This window comes from Apteryx mantelli, chromosome 3 (assembly GCF_036417845.1).
Source record: "Apteryx mantelli isolate bAptMan1 chromosome 3, bAptMan1.hap1, whole genome shotgun sequence".
NCBI lineage: Eukaryota > Metazoa > Chordata > Aves > Apterygiformes > Apterygidae > Apteryx > Apteryx mantelli.
The window spans coordinates 127,544,609-127,564,188 of NC_089980.1; the positions used below are offsets into that span (position 1 = coordinate 127,544,609).

At 38.6% G+C, this 19,580-nt stretch overlaps 1 long non-coding RNA gene across 1 annotated transcript in view; it reads left to right on the forward strand.

Moving 5' to 3' along the window:
- Positions 1-3,570: 3,570 nt before the first annotated feature.
- Positions 3,571-19,580, forward strand: part of LOC136991693 (uncharacterized) — a 51,769-nt gene continuing 35,759 nt past the window's right edge. Inside the window, exons 1-2 of the long non-coding RNA XR_010883913.1 lie at positions 3,571-3,630; positions 3,723-3,828. This is a non-coding gene — a long non-coding RNA (uncharacterized lncRNA). The remainder of the gene's footprint in view (positions 3,631-3,722; positions 3,829-19,580) is intronic.

The window sequence follows — 19,580 nt, forward strand, 5'->3', positions numbered from 1 at the left end:
CTCTATCCTCACTATATTCTGTCCCTACTTTTTTCCACCCTTGTTCTTTTCATTTACATGGCTGAAGAATCTTCTGCTATGTGTTTTAATATCCTTTGCAAGGTCTAACTCAGCTTGACTCTTTGTTATTCTCACTTTATCTCCTCATTTTTTGGCCTCTAAGGCAGTTTTCTTTGATGATCAGTCATTTTTTCCCTAATCATTGCAGGCACTTTGCTTATTTCTAATATCCTTTTTTCTGTGACTATTCATCTGGTCAGATCTGGAACCACTTCCTGCAAGTTTTCTTTTTTTTTTCCTGAGACAGAGATTCATGATAAGTTCTACACCCTTAACTTTAAGGCTTCTTCTATATTTAAGTATCAAATTCAAGTCCAGCTGAGCTGAGTATCTAGTTTCCACTGTCTATCAAAATTTGCCCTTTGGAAATTAAGAATGTTAATGAATATGATTTAAATTTCCACTTAATTTAAAATAATCAGTCTGAGGTAACTCAAATCCAATGTCATTTCTATGAAAATGACCAGCTCATCTGATGTCTTCAGTACTTATCAACATCAAATTTAAATTTGCAGCATCTTGAGCTGAATCAGTGGCTATCTGGTTAAGAGGTAGGCTACAAGCTCAAGGATACTGCACCCTATTATTTTTTTCTCTGCTTTAGATCTAGGCAGCATTTATTACTTATCTGGACATTAGTATTTATGGCTATAGCTATGCTCGTAAAGACTGCTGTGGTCTGTTCTTTGTCTCTTGGTCCCAGAAGGCACCGTCTGACCACGTCCATACTTGTTAAACTCTCTGCCTTCAGAATGTGGTGGTGACATCTGAACTCTCTACTGGGAATGCTTCTGTGCCCGTTCAAACTTCTGAATTAGGAACTGCTTGTACCCTGCTGACTGGGCCAAAATCACCCTGACCACCATTCTGACAATGTAATTGTATAGTCAGTCGAATTCAAGTGCCCATGTCCATACCCAAGCGCTGCTTAATTTACAAGATGGACTAATCTGTCTGGTCTGCTCTGCACCCAGAGCAAGCAGGAAGGGGGAGAAAGATTTGAGCTCTCCTGCTTGCCTAGCAGAAAGATAGGAAAGACTTGAGTTGCTACACTCTACAAGAATGCCAGTCTTTTCACTGGGCAAGGAAACACTGAGCTTGGAGAGATCCAAACACTATTGCACTAGGAAAGACAGTAGGCTCTCCAATGTGCTATTGCAAGGCATACGTCCACAATAGGCTCCAGGCCAGACACAGAATGACAGAATCACAACAGAATGACAGAATCACAACAGAATGACAGAATCACAGAATAGTTGGGGTTGAAAGGGACATCTGGAGATCACCTGGTCCAAACCCCCCACAGTTCAAGCAGGTTCAGCCAGAGCAGGTTGCCCAGGACCGTGTCCAGATGGTTTTTGAATATCTCCAAGAATGGAGACTCCACAGCTTCTCTGGGCTACCCGTTCCAGTGCTCAGTCATCATCACAGTAAAGAAGTTTTTCCTTAGATTCAGACGGAACTTCCTGTGTTTCCATTTGTGCCCATTGCCTCTTGTCCTGTCACAGAGCACCACTGAGAAGAGTCTGGCTGTGTCCTCTCGACACCCTCCCATCAGATATTTATAAACACTGATCAGAACCCCCTGAGCCTTCTCTTCTCCAGGTTGAAGAGTCCCAGCTCTCTCAGCCTCTCCTCATCCGAGACATGCTCCAGTCCCTTAACCATCTTCGCAGCCCTTCATTGGACCTGCTCCAGTAAGTCCATGTCTTTCTTGTACTGGTGAGACTAACACTGGACCCAGCACTCCAGATGTGGCCTCACCAGTGGTGAGCAGAGGGGAAGGATCACCTCCTTCGACCTGCTGGCAGCACTCTTCCTAATGCAGCCCAGGAGGCTGTTGGACACTTTGATCTTGGACAGATCTGGGACAGATACTATATGGGGAATGAAGCAATCACTTTGCCAGTAGGTTTCACAGACATTATCTGGAAAAGGGAAAGACTCAAGTGCCTGGGTTCTACGAGGATCTAATGTGCTTCAAGAGTCAGAGGGCTGTTTCATACCCAACAAAGTGGTGAGTTGCTAGGCTTCTTGGATAGGAATTTCAGTCCCTTGAGACTTGCTGAAAATGTTTTTGTAACAAAAACTCATTAAGTAATTTACACTATTAAAAAATAACTTAGTTTCAGGTTCTTACATAGGAAATTTGGCTCCAATTAGTCTGACATTATGCTACGATGCAAAATGGAAACTTCTGAAGTCAGTTTAGGCAGAATGATTGCCTACTTTAAAATCATGTAGCACGCTGACAAAAGGATTTTTGCTTTCTGGTTTCTAACCTAAAGCTCCAGGGTAAAACTCAGGCAAGACATTGCAGTAACATTTTGTCTTCTGACTGAAAAGCACAGATGTATTTATCAAAGAGCCTCAGTCTGCTGAAATTTCAGATTGTTCGGTTATTTGAGATTTGATTTTCTGTGAATGCAGGAACTTTGGTTTTGACATACTGCATCACACCATGAGTCAAAACATGCCAGACAGTCTCTGAGAATCCATGAATGATGAATAGCAAATTCTAAAACACAGACAGGTTATGAACAATGGATAAATTTGGAGGGTTTTCATAAAAACTGGTCACATTTATATAAACTATACCATTTGTGAGTAACATGTAATTCACAGGAATAAAGACTGCTTCCTGAAACAGAATCTTACCCCCCCCCCCAAAAAAAAAAGGCTTGCCAGATAGTTAATTCATAATCTATAATTCTAAGAGTTTTCCTTGTACCTTTTTTTCTGAAATGTTTCATAATTACAAGATCAGATATTCTATGAAATTAGAAAAATTAATATTTTGATAGACAACATGTTTAAGATCTGATATGGAGACATCTCTTTCATATACTGGGTATAGAGTGTGCCTCATCTAATTAAGGGAGATGTATAGTAATTAATCAGAAAAAAATGAACTCTCATCCTGAAATGTTATTACCTAGCATTCTCCTCTGCCTCTTTATTTTGCTGGATACCTTGCATAAGGAGCCACCACATGACGAAAAGCAATGACGAGGCAGCCTTTAAAAAAGTCTGCCTCCTGGGAAGAGTACATTCAGCCAGTGCCACATATTATCGGTGAAAAGCCCAACTTTTACAGACAATATCTATTATAATTTAGAAGTTCACAAACAATCAGTTCTGGTCTCAAATCACAAATTATATGGGACCCCTAGAGGCATCACTCTTAAATATCAGACATCCAACTTCTGAATTGTTTTCAAAGTGAACAGAATGGAAAAGGAAGATACAAGAAGGACTGACAATTTACAATGCTGCCACAGATTATCTTTTGAAATACCAAACATAAAAATAAACTTCTCAGTGCACTGAATACTTGGCATGGACCATAATTATAGCTTCTTTTCTAATGTAAGGGATTCAGAAGCTGCTTTTCAGGGAGGACCTGCAGGAAAATATTCCCTGGCAATATGTCAGATGCATCTTCAGACTTTCTATTAATAGAAGACTGCTGTCCAGGACTAAGATTGTTTCCCAAACAGACCATGTAAACTGTAAGTTCCACTTCGACAGCCGCCAGAAAATAAGCACAATCAGAAAGGAGGAGGACGGGTATGTAATGTCCCCTCTGAGGCAATACGGCACATAAGTATTAAATTCTCATCAGACAGCTGATGTATTTTAAAAGCTTTCTGTTTTTCTAGGACATGTGTCTTTCCTGGCTGGTATTCTCAGAAGGGATGGTACATGTTGCTTCTGGGAATGGCACCACAGCTGGCCTTGCTCTAACAGTTTCCTACTTCCGTTGAAGTGAGTTTGCCTTTTTGTTAATAAAACTTGTTTTTCCCCTTCCCCCTCCTGAATTCTTTTTCTTCTGTGTTGTTTTCTAATCTGTCTCCAAATCTTGCTTGACTGCTCTCATATCTTTCAACCTTTATTTCTCTCATTTAATAATTTGCATTGCTCTGCAAGTTAGCTTTTCTGTCTGCGTCATTCATTATATCAAATCCTCATCTTCATTTCCGATAACCTTGATGTATCAATCATCTGCTTCCTTCAGTTTCCCCAGCTGTTCTAACAATGCCACCTATAATGTTTCCTAATACTGCTCATTGTCATACTTCGAACCTTATTTTCTCCATCGGCCTGGAAATCTTATGTTTTCTATTTGTCTCTGATCTGAGTGTTATTTAACTTGTCACTGCAACAAGAGTCAGACTTTTGTCTGAGAAAGTTGCTTGGCTCTAGATAATCTCGTTTGATGTTTCTCAGTTACAAGCTTTTTAATGATTACTGCTGTGGTATCACTAACTTGATGATTGGCACAACATAGAGCTTTTTAAATTAAAAGGAGCTGTACAAACAAACTTAGCCTTTTCACTTCTACCTCAAGACTACATATATCTTTTTTATCTTGCTATCTAGTTGCTGTTTATTAACTGTGCTGAATTTAATGGGTCCACTGACTTTTTAAATACTATACTAATATGATAAGATTTAATTTTGTCTTATAAGAGCCTCAAGTGTATCACACAGTGGTTTGATTCTTGCTTTTTTTGGTCTTTATATTCACATGGACCATTCTCAGTAGAGTTTTCCTTTTATTTCTGGTCTATAAATAAAATTTCTATTTTTTACAGCTTCCTCTTTCTCCACCAATACCACCACCATTAGTTATTAATTAGAATATATTCTTGTAAACTGTGATAGCCACGAGAGAAAGATAAATATTTTTCTTATTGGCTCTGCTATGATTCACACATTTCTTATATGATGTTGGCATTTCTCTAAATGGAAAATAGAGTGCGAATTGGAGGAATAGTGTCATGCTTTTACATTTTCCAAGAATCATATGGCAATGCAACAGATAGAAGAGGAATAGTGTCATGACTTGGAATTGTGACCCACAACCACCATTTACAATGGCACTGTGAATAGATGATGTGATCTTTTTTAATAGGGAATTTCAACAGTTCAAGGCGTTACATCAATTGTAACAAAAATGTAACTTTTTCGATAAACCAATTGAACATTGTGTCATATTTCACAAAAAGCTAAATCCTCATGATTTCTTAAAATATTATGGACATGGCCTGTAAACAGAAGGTAGATATTCAAACCCTGCCCTATTTTCAAGTGCAAATTTAGTCTTATCATGAACTGGTGCACAGGAATAACTTTCCTCTATCTGTTCGCCATTTTTCTTGTTTGCTTGTCTTGATATTTTAAGTCCATGGTACATATGCTGAAGATGGATGAAATGGGACAGGGCAATGATCAGCTACCAATATATATTTATTTTTCTATCATTTCTCCTTCCCAGGTTGTAGATTGTCATTCAGCAAAAGATATATTTATTAAGCATACTTTCTCTGGAAATGTTTGTTTGGGTTTCATTTTCAGCAAGTTGTGGTGTGCAGTTAAATTGTTGATGTAAATGGATATTTGAGTGAGACTCCTTTCTGTACACATCTTATTTGGAATATATTCTTATAGTAGCACTGTATGCATTTGTGTGATTTGAAATAAAGCTGTAGGAAAAAAAAGGAGGCTTAAGAAGTTGCAAGTGACTCCAAGGGTATCTGCTTTAGTGACATAACAAAAAAAAAAAAGAGAGTCTTTTGGATGATCATTTATTAATGCAAATGTATTTTATGGAGATATTTTTATGAGCTTTGGTGTTGTCATGTCTGAAAGGAATTCAGACTGGAGCTGAGTTCCATCAGATTTTCAAGCTAACCCCTTCTTCTCTGTAACTGCATGATTTTAACAAGAGCTCTTTACTTTCCTAACGATCAATATAAGCTACTCCTTTCCATCAACAGATCAGATTTTGCTTTACTCGAGACATATTTGGAGGAGATAGCATTTTCATGACTGGACTTCATTTATTTATAAAATATCGATCCATTAAATCTGAGATGTGAGATTCTGTAAGTTTCATGGATTCTTGCAATTTTACATTAAGCTTTGTGATCTCTGAGATTTTTCTGAAAGCCATACTCACTGCAAATGTACAGTCTCCTCTTTCCTAGCTCCTGGACTATGCTTATTGGAAGAAAAAACATCTCTTTCTCTCAGCCTTTCACACTGAAGCTGCACTGTTTTGGATGGAATGAACTCTGAATGGAGTTAGAAACAGGTTAATTCTGTTGCCCATAGTATGGGGCATGCATGGAATGAGAGGATTGTGTGAGGCAAGTAAAACGATGCTCCTGATCAAGCAGAGAAGATATCTGAATCTAGGTTGTCATTACTAGACATGCTATGATCCATACTCTCCGCATGTCCTACCATCCTCCATTTTCTAATAGGCACTTAAATTACCAGAGGAAACAAGCAAAATTAACTGCTTTAAGATTTTTTTTAAGGTTTTAATTCCATTCAAACTAGTCACTAACTTTGACTCAGTGAATGAACTGCTCCTGAACACTTTCAGATCAATCAGAACAACTTCTACTGTAAATAAAATATTCATACATACAGGAAAAATTGCTCAGTCCCATCAAATGTATCTATGGTCTGCTTTAAAAGCTTAGGAGTGAATGGAAAGATAGGCTAGGAAGGACCTTCAAAGTAAAAATTGACACAACTGAGAAAATCAGTCAGTGGGAGGGTGTAAAGAGAGGACTACAAGTAACAAGCAACTGGTCTTTGCAGAAATATTCTGAATAGGTGCTTGTGGAGCAAGATTGTCGAGCCCAAGAAAAGGATTCTTCTACAACTGAGGTGCAAGACACTGGCAGCAGGGCAAGACTTTTAGCTGTGTTGCTGGCAAGAGAAAAAATTCTCAGAGATCTTATACAGAAAGAACATGTGCAGTTTTAGTCCTGCACTGAAATCTGGGAAAAAGATGTTCCTCGGGACTCAGGTCTGCTAACAGGCTGGAAGGCGATGATCTACCAGTCTTGAGAGGATGGAAGGCTGAATGATGAGTCACCAAAGCAGTGCAATGAAAGCAGTGAACTGATATGAGGAATATACCGACAGCTGGTAAACCTCTTTTACCTAACTCTTCTTCGAAAAAACTTGAACAGTTTTTGCTAAGATAATCAAAATTAAGATCAAGTTTGAGAGAGACGCGAGGTATTTTTAGGCCCATACCATTACAATTCAGAAAGGCTATAAGTAACCAGAAATGGTATTATACAATAGAAGATTCTTGGCAACATTAGCTCTAGGTATTGCTGACTGTATAACCTGTAATATACCATTTTGGCAGGGGCACAGATTAAGCATACATAAAAAGGCTAAAATTATATTAAAAATAGTACAGAGAATTAGATAAAAATATGGCTGACAGATGGTACCTAACATATGCAAAAGGTTTCCACAGAGACATATGTCATGAACTATTCACATTGAAACAGCAAATATACTAATATTCTAATTATTTTAGCATCAGAATTGGTTTTATTCTAGCCAAGTGAAAGGACCCTGTAACAGTACAGGGTATGATAATAAAAGAAGAATGTTTGACCTTCCCTCCAAACTTATTTAGCCAGATCGTCTCCCAGCAACATTCAATTGGCTCCAGAAGGGCTGCACTAGAGAGAAGTTCTTTCCAGTTTGATTTTTGCAATGTAAAATTCAGCTCACAGATTCTTTTGTGCTTTCATTCAATCTGAAAAAATAACAGTGCTTAGCAGACTATCTTTCTGTTGAAGAAGAACGATTCTCCAGCACTTCTAGTTGGGTCCTAGACCTTCAGGGATCATCATACAGAGAAGATTTGTCCACCTGCTGCCTTGTTCCTGGCAGCAGATTCTGGCTTTGTTCTTCGTCAGCATCCTGCCCCGCTGTGAGTGAGGCTCCCTGGTAACATCTATCATTATCAGCATTGTGAAACACAGGAATCTCACAGCTGAAAACTTTTTTGTTCCCGTGCTGATTATCTTGTTTTCTTTTACCATTAAATAACAGTCAAAATCCAATTTTTAAATATTTCACAGCTTCTGTAATTCCAGCACAACTTCAACTACCTCATGTATCTGGCAGACAACCAGTTCATACTAAATACTGCTATGAACACCCAGGGTAGTGATGCTAGGTTCCTTGATGAGGCATATGCAGTTATACCCAGACAATGGCTTAAAAATTCCAGCTCCTTACAACGGAGATCAAATCTGGGTGGAAAATTCTTATATGATCTACTTCTAACACAGAATGTCTAATGTAGGGTTTTTCATAATAAAAGACTATACATAAATAAAATCATTGATCTTTTCAGTTATTATGAGATTCAGAACTACAAAGAATTGGAATTTGTTAAGAATTGTCTTATCAGAAATACCTTTAAAAATCTGTATTTATTTCCCTGATAATTCTGTAATTTGCAAATAAGAAGTAATTGTTCAAATATCTTCCATCAAATATTTTTCTGAAATTTTTATTCAGTGGAAGTATTCTGAAAGAAGATCCTGCTTTCTCGGTTTGGGGAGCAGAAAAGCTTTTCATTTCTTGGGTTTTTATTTTGTCAGAATGAAACACAAGTGAATGCTTGAGAAAATGTGTATATTCTTTTTTGAAGTTTTGGGATGGAGGAAACAATAATTTATTATGAGAGTTTTTTTGTATGTCTTTGGATCAGTAATTACTAAAAACATATAAAGTAAGAAACTGGTCTCCCTTCCCCAAAGTAAATTAGCATTAAGTTACAACATGATTAGGCATTTTTTGTTTCTTTTTATGACTACTATCAGGACGTGATATTCATCCATATAATTTCATTTAAACAGAGATTTTTATTTTAGAGTTGTTTGTTTATATCCATATTGAAGATCTTTGTAAAGTAGTCTGTAAGCATTTTAGATTTAACTGGAGAATATTCCAGTTTTTTGAGACTTCACACATACTTTGTTTTGGGGTTGACCCAAGAGCTTTGAAAGAGTTTAGTGAGAAAACATAAAGAATGAATGAGTCGAATCCCAGAGCAGCAAACAGCTGAAGGGGCTCTCATCTTCTAGATTTCATAAATTGTACATTCCCCATCTTCCATATTTCTACAGTTCTAATCTTCCAGACTCTGCTAAACAACCTCATATAAAATGAATTATTCTGTGATAATAAAAACATTTTTAAAGTTTTACAGTTTTAAACTATATTTCCACCAGATGTCAGCAACGCACTCTCTAAACTCAAGCGGTCAGAAGTTTCAAATTTTCCCTGGTGTCATAGAAATCATATAACATCCTGCACCATGTTAAAGCAACCAGGGGGGGAAAAAAAAAAAAAAGATCATCATTGCTTCTGAAGAGACTCATGACATTATGAAGCTTGTCCAACTAATAATATGATTCTTTACTTACATTCCTCTGGGGAGGAGGTTTTATTACATATTGGACCACTAATATGCTCATTGTTTTATCTCACAATTTCTATACAATGAGGTCTTTCTTATTTCTGTGTATGTTTTTCTCTGTGCTACTATCAATATTAATGCCTTTGGTTTTATTGGTATCCTTGCAGTGAGATATAGAAAAAAGAAATATTGAATGTATGTTGGACACTAGTGCTGTGTTTATTCACCTGGATATCTTACAGAAAAAGAGAGACACACTAAACCACAGGGAATGGTAGAAGCACTGGTGTTAATAGTAGAAGCTGTTATCTTCATGGCTTCTTCTTCACCAGGAATTCAGGCGTGCAGCTATAACATCCAAACCAAATATGGAACATTGACTGGCTCTGCTATGGGTTCATAGGGATAACTTCACTGTTACTGATTAACTTAAATCTCTTAAAGCTCAGTCACATAAAACAACAACAAAAAAAGCAGCTGAATTACCTCTGTTGAAGTGGCAGTGTGTGTGTGGTGCCAATGCAGACATGATAGCTGTTACACCAGTTTCTCTGGCGCTATACTGACAGATTTTAGAAGACTGTTTTTTGTTTTCCAATGGCTTCTAGAAATTATTTCACAAATTCTTCTGGAACAGTGTTGATCTGTCAGAAGCTGAACTTTCAGGTTTGGCCAAAACTGCTTAGAAAAGATTCCTCATGTCAGGGATAAAATTTCTGGTTAAAACCACAAAAAAAATAAAACCCCACTTCTGAGTGAGAAGTGAAGCTTGGGAACTCATTTAGTTCGCGATCAGCCTGACTCAGACTAAAGACTCTTAGGAGTCCAGGGAAGCCTTCTGATTGCTGGACTAGAGATTAAGGTCTGGAACCATAAAGGCATTTAAGCATTGAGCTTCATGAGAACAAGATAACAAATTATCTTTGGCTATTGAGTTTTAGAGACTTTCTCTGGACCACTGAAAAAAATTATACAGAATGAAGCAGCTGTACCAGGAAAAAAAAAAAAAAGTAAATTCATGCTATCATCTATGGTTAGAGCTCATCCCCAGGAAATAGAGGGTGAAGGTGAATTCTCTGATCACCATGTAAATAGCAGTGAGTTTGTTCTCTCTTTTTCCATGAAAACCTCAAAAGTTGTTGGGTTTGTGCCAGTGAACAACTGAAAAAAAATGTTGGAGGCCATGGGAAAACTAATTCCTGCCCAGTTCTAATTATAGGTCTGGCTGGTAGCCCTCCATATTATTCAGGTTGTCTGATATGTACCATTATATGATCCAGTTTTCAGCTGCTTATAGCTTTGCCAGAGCATTAAACATTTGGAATGAAATTTTCCATGACTTTGCTTGCCTCAGGCTTATTTTTTGGTAGCTGTCAATCAAATCAGTTCATGCATTTCAGAGTGTCAGCTGGGAAAAAAAAAAACAAAAAAAAAACACAAAAAGGCTTTTAAAACATTAATAACTGCTGCTTATTGTTTTGTTTAAGTAGCATGAGCTTCCTTGTGCTTTGTACGTGGGAGGTCAGAAATAGTAGAGGCATGGTCTGTGCATCTGTGCAGTCTTTGCTGACCTCTGGAGAATCAGCCCACATTTTCCCAAATGATGAGCTCTTTGGAAAAAGAATAGCAACAACAACAAAATCAGTTAACACATTCTCAGTAGCAATATCTTCAATTTTAGCTCCTAGGATCTCAAGAGATTCTATACTTACCAAGCATGCTTGAACACTTCATTTTGTACTGAAATGAGCCATCCCTATAGAATAACTAATTATGTTCTTCTCCACAGCTAGAAAGACAAAACCTCCTCTCCTCCTCTCTCATCCCCATGGCTGCTCCCAGATGGGTCAGCCACCAGAAAGTAGGAAAGCCACGCTGCTCTCGCAGCTGGAAGCCAGGCAGAGTGGAAGAGAGAGCCTTCAAATTTGTGATTTTGAGTCATGTGAACACAAAAGTCAGAATAAGGTGGAGGACAGTGGGATATGAAAAAAGGAAACCATGGAAATTGGGATGAGTTGGGGAGGGAAATGTGACTGGAACTGACCCAGAAAACAGACTAAAACATGATGAAGGAATTGGGAATGGATCTGTGAGCCAGTTAGCTGGTAGAGAGAAATCTACAGTTAAAGGAAATTGTGGGAAAGTGAAGAGAAGGATGTTGTAAATCAGAGAAACTGGGATTAGAGTTTCAGGCTGGGAAGAGTTTACTACAGGAGAAATTTTGGGGTTTTGGGCAAGGAAGCAGAGGGAAGCTGTCATGTGGTTAAATTGCCAGATTGGTGCACTCTGCAACGTGTTGTGTAGTCCTGGGTCTGGTCTCATCTGGGTTTCCTCTTTGTGGTCGGCTTTGGGAGTGAGAGATGATGCACACCCAGATTTTGTCCTTTCATGGACTCAAGGCAGAACCACGGCAGGCTCATGCCCTCAGTATGGGTCACACAGTATGGGTGTAGCGATGTGTTCAAAATACAGTTGTTAGGGTTTCTGTTTGCAATGCTCTCAGAATAGCTCAGTGTCTCATTTTAGAGAAAAAAGAAACAGTTACTTATCAACTGAGAGAAGAAGGCATAAATGTTTTTTTCTCTGGCATCACTGAAATTGAGAGCAACGATGAGGGGAAATCTAGTTCTGGAAGAAAATGTTCAGCTGCTTTAAGAAGTTCACTCTGTGGGAAAACGCATCCCATTCACTACACATCTAACATCTAAAATAGGCAGAGATAGCCCAGGAGAGAGTACCTTACTCAATTACACAGAACTTGTCTGTCCCCAGAGCAGTCCTGACACTGAATGAAACAAGTGCTTTACAAAAAAATAGCATTAACTATGTAATTCAAGACCATCTCATGATGTGTACAAACATGACTGAGAGAAGGGAAAACAACCTAAATTTGGTCTTTCACCAAATTTTGAATATAGTTTTCTTTAATTTGTTTGCATTTAATACACATTAGTGGAAACAGATTTATTCAAGCTCTCAAAAATAAATTGCATAAATTCAGGCTACTGTACTAAAGTCTAAACCCTGACTCAGTTTTTGTTTGCTCTCTATTCAGTCAAATCTCCCTGTGACTTTAGCAGGATTAGGCTGGGCAAGGGCTTAGCAAAGCTCATCAGCAACTTCATGATTTGGCTCAAAGCTCAGAGAAAAATGAACCCTTAAAAAGGACTGTCATGGAACTTACATAAATTTACCAAGTCAAAGTACGGAATATTCAGTGATTCATGGCAGTGTGGTTTTTATTAGAGCTTCTCTGAAACACAGCGGGCTTGCTTAGCAAGGGTTCACGCAAACATTTTCTTTGGTTTCAGGCTGCAAAGGTTCACACGCTCCAAGTTTCACTTTAAGCTTTGGGTTCGAGTCACGGAAATGCCCTACTTTCACTCAATTTTTGTATCCAAACCATAGTAAAATAAATTTTGCATGAACTTGAACCAAATTCAGGCTGGCTGAAGTTCACCCAGAGCTGTGAATGCAGATGTCTGATGTGCTCTTTGCTGTTCTTCACTGCACCACTGACATCATGTTGATATTCACCTTCTTTCTCTTAATGTACGCCAGACTGCATGGTACATTTATGAAACTGCAGAGCGGGAGAAACTGAGTATCAAAGTCTCAAGTCATGAAGAAGGCAAAAAGATACATTTGAAGGTTTGCATCAGCAACAGGTCCCAAAAGAAAGACTGTCACATTTAGAAAGATTCTTCAGTGTTTTAACTCCATTTTATCAAGTATCATAAGAAGTATGGTGCTATTATACTCCACAATGCAAATTGTTCTTTTTCCTGCAACACACATGCTTTGTTAGGAGTTCTCCACAAGCATATATGAAACCAGCTTGCTAACCTCCCTCAGGTTCCCAGGGATAACATTTCTTTGCTATGTGCTTGTCAGGCACCTCGTATATTAGCACCACTGCTTACTGAGCTCTAATGACATTTCATCCCAATGCAATTTCATCATTTCCTTATTCTCCTTAACATTTGTTATCATATAGGTCCCTCAGTTTCTAAGAGGTCACAGTTTTTTTCCATTACCTTTATATATATAGGTATAGATGTGTTACAAGATTTTCATGCTAAACTTAATTTAAAGGTAGAAATTCATATCTACTAAATTTGAAGATGATTTCTTAGAGCAACAGAAATAGGTGATACAGATAGATACCTAGAGGGCAAAATGCTTTAGAGGAAAGAGAGATACTCGTTGATTAGAATGAAAATCAGCCTATCAACTCAGATGACCAGCTCATCCTTTCTCACAGTCAGGACAGAGCAGAGGGGAATTTTACCAACTATTTTACTCACTTTGTTTTCTAGTTGCCTGTTGTGACTGTACACACAGAGCCAAACCTCTACTGACCAGCCCTTTACCAGTTTTTCCCAGTTGTCCCATGAGCTCTCAGCTGGTCTGGCGTACATATGGACTCATTCCCTTCCCCAAGACTAAGAGTAGAGTTTTCTCCTTTCCCCAAAGAGGACACAGAAAAGCACACTGTCCCATGTCATCCCTCACCACAGAAAATAACTGAGAGCTCGATTTACATGCTCCATGCATGGTCTGATGCCATCTGATCTGACCTTGGCCATCCACTTGTCATTACAGAAGGATCTCCCATAGGTCCCAGCTAATATCAACCAGCTCCATAGTGGTGTCCTGGATAGTCTTGAGGGTATAAAATTGCAGTAGACACTTGCATTCAGGCAAATTCTACCCTGCAGTTTAATGGGTAGGATTGTTTTTCTTACCTCTTCAAAGCAGTTGGTGAGCAATTTCCTTTCACCCTGGGAGCTCTTATCCCATGGTAATGGTGGTATGTCTTCCTTAACTAGTAGATGCTTAACAAATTAGCCTGCTAAAGTGTCTGAGGGAGATCCCCAAATAGATATGGGAAAGAGATAAATGCCTTTGAAAACCTCTGTGAGAAGATTTTATTTGCCTCATGCTAGGGCATCCAGTTTTGACAGAATCTCCTTTATCAGGCCACCAGAAGCACATATCTCTTCGTAGTGTTTTTATATTTATTTTATGTTCATTCCCTTCATATGTGTCTAAGATAGATGGACTTCCTCAAGGTAATGCATTAACTTTGTTAAACAGCTGAGAGCAGAGCTCATATGTCCTGACAGCTAGTTCTGAGCCATAACAGGCTGAAGCCACTTATGGAGCATATGAGGGAAAGAACAAGTTAATGGAATATCTTGCCACATTTAGGCTAACAGGAATGTTAGTATGTAAGATTCGAAGTCTGAAATATGTTTCATTGTGGGGGCCAATGCTATTGTGAGAAGGACTTAGGGATAAAGGAACTCATGGAACAGTGACTCAAATAAATAAGGTTTATGAAGTGCTGGTAAAATAAATGTTTCAAATCTAATAAAGCGTTTAAGGCCAGGTTTTACTATAGGCCATTGAAATTATTCAAGTGCTTAAAATTAAGGCCCAATTGAGTAAAGGGGCTTAGATACTAACTCAGCACTGCAAATTCTACTGCTGGAGATGTATCTCCAAGTCTCGGAATAATGGATGGGGAGGATAGGCACCTAAAAATGGGCTACAAAAGCATGCACTGGGTAGGACACACTGGGGGGAGGGATTTTTCTAAAATACTGCCTCTCTCCTTAACTAACAGCTCCTTGTAAGTGGTTTTTGTGAAAGCCTGCCTAAACCTGCCTTGTTCTTTGGGTATGGTTAATTAAGTGTAGCTGACAGACACCTCCAGAAGGGCAGCCACCTCAGCAAAGAGAGAACCCCCTTGGGAAGTGAGAAACCTGGCCTGTAAGCCTTCCTCAGCCTGAAAGGTTCAAGTCAGCTTTCTTTTCTCCTCACAGAAAAATCAATGAGAAGCTGGGTGAAGAAACAGGGCCCCGCTGCTCACTGTTGGAGATGAAAATGCAAGACTCTGCAGAAGAGAGAGAGTATGCAGGAAGGACCCTGGCTTTGACTGTATCGCTGATAGCAGAGTGGTGGACCCCAATTCCAAACAATATGCTTTATCCTTAGGATTGTCCTTAGATAACTTTCATAATAGAATAGACCAAAAGCAAGGCTCCATCTCACAGGAGCAAGCACTCATCAGTGGGTTACCAAGGCTTTTTTCTCTTTTGTACTTTCTCTCTATTCTCCCAAAGAATCCTTCAGGGTTTTTTTGTTTTTTGTTTTTGTTTTTGTTTTTGTTTTTGTTTTTTTATGTGTGGTAGTACAACTTCAGGAAAAACAGCAAAGAGCACATCAGTGTCTCCTATTGCTTGGCAGTTAGGACATTCGTGGCATATAGGAGATGTATATTTAAGCCCCTAGCAAACTGAGAAGAACACTACATTTACATTTCCTGCTTTCTATGTTGGTAAATTAATCCTGAGGTAGGATATAAAACCTGGGATCCACTGGCTAAGTGTTTTGATGGCTGTGTTGTGGCTTGCACTCAATGTTGTCATTTTGTAGTAGGTTTCTCCCTTTTTGGGGTACTTAGCCTAAGCTCTGAATTCCAGATGGTTTCAAATAGGAGATAAATGATGAGATACTCATCTCAGTCAAAACAGTGTTAGCTCTGAGTATACCAGTAGTAGAAATACATGTGCCTGAGTAACTTTACTGGCAAAAATAAAGATCCCTATGGCCCCACACTATTACAAAGACTTTTTTATCAATCTTACTCTTTGATTTAGGCACCTAAATCCTATCTAAACTGCCCTCTCAGTTCCTGTATTCCTTTGTTCATTAGGTCTAAGTTACTGGTCCCACTGTGAGTATCAGAACGCTTCATAATCTCAAATGCCTCGCAACGTTTCTGTGAAGCAGAGAACAACTATTTTCTCAGTTTAACAGATGGTGAACTAAGGCACAGAGAGCTTAACTAACTTGAACAAAGTCATGCAGGGAGCCTGTGGTAGTACAGGCAACTGAGCCTTGGTTCCTCCTTTCTCATGCCCATTCCCCAAATTCCTTTTCCCCGAAGTGCATAAGTAAATGATTTGGGACAAAAAAAAAAATAGTAATAACATCTGATGCAATAAAAGAGCGTGAGAGAGGAGGACAGGCAGAAGAGAATCATCTGACTGAATGAATGGTCAGCATAGGTGATAACATGGCTGCCTGTACATGGACTGAAGGTGGCTTCTGTGTCTGTGTCCTCTGCTTTTAGAAGCTTTCAGCTTAACACATAAATTGGCTCCAGGATTGCACAAAACAAAAGCTAGTGCCAGCCTTTGTTCAATGTAATGTTTTCCATCTGCTTCATAAGAAACTAAATAAGCTTCTAGACCATCCCAGGTACACAATCATGTAATAAATCATTCATAAAGAAAGTAATAAAATGTTGCTGAGCATTCAGACTTTTTCAGAAAGTCACCATATTGCTGTACTACAGAAAAGAAGGCGGTTCTCATAGCCTAGAAATTCCGGTTGAAAAAGACCAATTTCTGGAATTGTCCCAGCCAGCTAAAGGGTCTGTGTTAGGTGTGTGGTCATTCTAGCTCCACAGACTGTTAGGGTAGAAAGATTAACTGCTAATGCCCAGATTCAAATAGTACTATGAATGAACTGCTGTTAGGAGATACCCATCAAGCTCCTTTGATTAGATACAGCACCTAAGAGGGCAATGATTTAGACTGAGGAGCTTGAATCTGGAATGAATCTCTTGCCTCCAGATGGACAATGTTCCAAAGCTGTGAGCAAACTATCACCTTGGTCGTTCCCTTGACACTCTCTGCACCTCAGGCTCTCCCATTTACTAATATATAAAGTGAAGCAAAGGCATAATAACAAACAAATATCAACATGAAGAAAAGCCTTCTAATTCCTGGTGGGTTCACTCCTTCCGAAGCTGAGCATGCAATTCCAGACTGAATATGGAGTTTGGGTTCTTCTTGTACACACTGTAATGTTACAGCTGGCTCTGCTTTTGACCAGCCTTCTCCTTGTCAAAAACATCATTCAGAAACTCTAACAATAATCCATTTAGCTTGCTTTTTTTCCTGAGTTTGAACAGGCTTAAATTGTTAACAGAATAAGGCAAAAAGTTGAACCCAAATACCTAAGTCATTTCCTTCCAAATATCTCTTCCCAATATCTTCTGCAGATCAGTTATGAGGACGGCTTGCTCCTTTCACTTCTGTGCTAACTGGTACAACCACCTGCAGACCCTGTCCCAAACTGTCCACTTCCATAACTTCTATCAAAACTTAAAGGAAAAAATCCCAAACGTATGCAAGGGTTATGGAGGGGGAAGACACTAGAAAGTCTGTTCTCCATCAGACTGTCTAAAACAAAGATTCAAATCCCAGGTGAGGACCTGATTTATTCATCCTTTCCCCCCACCTGCCAGTAGGTGATGTGGTTAGCTGAATTAGTGCTTAGTCAGAATCCTAGTCTTCCTGCCTGCACATTGCCCTCTTTGCAGATGATGGGAGAAGCATGCACGGTTTTAGACTGGTAAAATGAACAGAGTCACTAATCTCAGCTAATCCTGCCTCATATAAGCAAGAATATTCATTGTTTGTATTGAAGTCATAATCAAATGTCCAAGATGAAAAGATTCTTCTCATTCTATGCTGTTGACGAACAAGAGCAGGTGAGAAATAAGAGTCTCTTCTTTCTGCCACAAAAATGCTAATGTGTCTGTGGCAAAAAAAATGGAGAAAAAGAACTATCAAATTTTCCAGAAACATTAAAAAAATGAAATAAAAAAAATCAACATAAACCAGAAGATAGTTAATCCTCCCCAAAAAATTTCAGGTAGCTGGGGAAAGCAAGCTTTGTATACACACACACACACGCACACGCACACATTCACGCACACACATATTTAGGTGAAAACTTAATTTTCTTTCAGAAAAAAGTAGTGAGAACATTTTGAACAATGCAAATGGAGAAGGAGAACAGTTTTCCTTTTCTGTTGAATAAGCAGAGGTGGATTCTAGTTGCCATCTGGTTAATAGCATGGTAATGCTTTCCTCACATAACTTGGAGCAAATGTCCCACACTAAGGAGAAGTAATGTTGAAGGTGAGCAGCAATTACCCTGGACACTCTTATAAATCTATCCCACAATTTTATAGTATAGTACATCACTACTAATCTAAAGTTTTGCTTACCTGAAGATAGCTTATATCATATTACTTGTGCCAGATTATTTGCCACATTGAGGTTAACAACACAGCAGCAGCTTGGTGAGAAAGGGGTTTTCTCATCTTGTGAAATTTTTTGAGATTTCAACATTTTCCTGGTCTCAGTATGAAACTGAGTCCTTTCAAATGTCTACAAAAAAGTAAATACTTCTTGAAAGCCGCTTTGCACTGACTTATAGAGCTGAGTAGACGTCTAGTTCAGGTCTTTGCGCTGCTTTTTTCCTACATCATACTGTCAGTCACTGTGCTATTGACCCTTTTAATGAGGGAAAGAACTTTTGTCTTACATCTACCAGATATTCCTTCTTTGACCAAATGGAATATTTTTAATTGCTATATCTCTGCAAAATGGCTTAGCACCAACCAATGAGTGTTTTTTTAATAATGACAAAAGCATTTTGACAGTAAATTCCTAAGATACCCTCTCTGAAATATTTTTAGCAGGGCAGGAACCCACTTTAGTTTACCTTTACAGATTCTTAATGTTGCACTTTCCCTGCTAAGATTTTTGCAGTGCTCCAGGTAGCCTGAATATTTTGGCAAGCAAGGTCAATGAACAGAAAGTTAAGTGAAATGGGAAGAAGTACCATGGCTTGCCATAAGACCTCGCACTTGAAATGTCAGTTGTCTCACATCAACCGCTGATATTACAGCATTACTGGAGTTAACAACAGTCATTCTTGGACTTTCCCATGTAAACTTTGGGAAATTTAATCAGCATTTATGCTATGTACTGGTGTGAAATAATATTTAGGATTAAAGAGGTCTTTGTCTATTCACACACTGTATTTTATGTTTGAAAGGTAACTGGTTGCCTAGTTCTTCTTAGAGTGATAGGAACTTCCTACGAGCTTACGGAGGAGGTCTGAGAAAGAGGGAGAATGCACATTTTTCCATCTAAATTCATCCCTGTAAGTGGGTGTAAAAAAATACCATTATGATCTGGTTAAATTTATTTCTGTAATTTGCCAGTCACCACATTTTGTATCTGCTTCTGTTCCTGGTCTACAGGGTACATACATTAAAGCCCTATTAAAGTTATAGGCACAATGTTTGCAGAGAAGCATGTCATTCAATCTGGTGAGGTATATTTGATCCCTGCTTTTAGGCCTAGTAGTGGTAGTCCCAAATTGG